This window comes from Haliotis cracherodii, unplaced genomic scaffold (assembly GCF_022045235.1).
Source record: "Haliotis cracherodii isolate W230 unplaced genomic scaffold, xgHalCrac1.p SCAF_20, whole genome shotgun sequence".
In the NCBI taxonomy this organism is placed as follows: Eukaryota; Metazoa; Mollusca; class Gastropoda; order Lepetellida; family Haliotidae; genus Haliotis; species Haliotis cracherodii.
This window is the reverse complement of record NW_027266276.1, coordinates 9,954,698-9,955,632: the sequence shown is the minus strand read 5'-3', so window position 1 is coordinate 9,955,632 and position 935 is coordinate 9,954,698.

Here is a 935-nt window from a genome sequence, read left to right as displayed (position 1 = left end):
AAGGGAGTTAACTGACTATAAAAGTCCAGTTTCCACCCTTGCCGAACTAGGCTGAAATTCCTGGGCTTGATCGCAGCGCCTAGTCAAGACGATCTGATTGATAATCAAGATCTGTTGTGATAAAACTGGTCTTAGTAGCGAAGTGCATTAAATTACGTAAGCATCTTGATTAAAAACATGGAAAATATCTGTGGACGAGTTGGTGGTGCACTTTTTGCAAATCCTGCAATCGACCGAAATCTGAATGACAGTTTATGAACCGGATGTCGATTTCATTGCATGATTTTGATTGGACTATGCATAGACTTGTTAGTCCAGCCAAAATGTAACTCCATAATACCAGCCTAGTTCGGCAAGGGTGGAAACAGGACTTTTATAGTCAGTTAACTCCCTTGCCTCGGGAAGATGACAGTAATGACTCCAGGAACATTCAGTGCACGTGATACAATGCTTAATACGAGTATAAAACAAACTGATACAACTATATATAATCATAAGTATGTACACATGACAGGCACAACATGGAAAATTGTACGAAAATAAATTGCAAAATACTTTTTTTACTGTACACGGGGTCTCAGGCCCTTAGAAATATGAACTCAAATCTATTGTATGTTCAGGTTACCCCTTTCAGGTCTGTAGCCTAGCTTTCTGTTTGTTTGTTTGTTTATTTTTTAACGATTCACTCAGCAATATTCCAGCCATATGATAGTGGTCTGTAAATAATCGAGTCTGGACCAGAAAATCCAGTGATTTCACATCATGAGCATCGATCCAAGCAATTGGGATACGATGACATGAATTAACCAAGTCAGCAAGCCTGACCACCCGATCCTGTTAGTCGCCTCTTAAGACAAGCATAGTCGCCTTTTACAGCAAGAATGGGTTGCTGAAGACCTATTCTACCCCAGTTTCTGTATTGTTGGGTTCAAGAA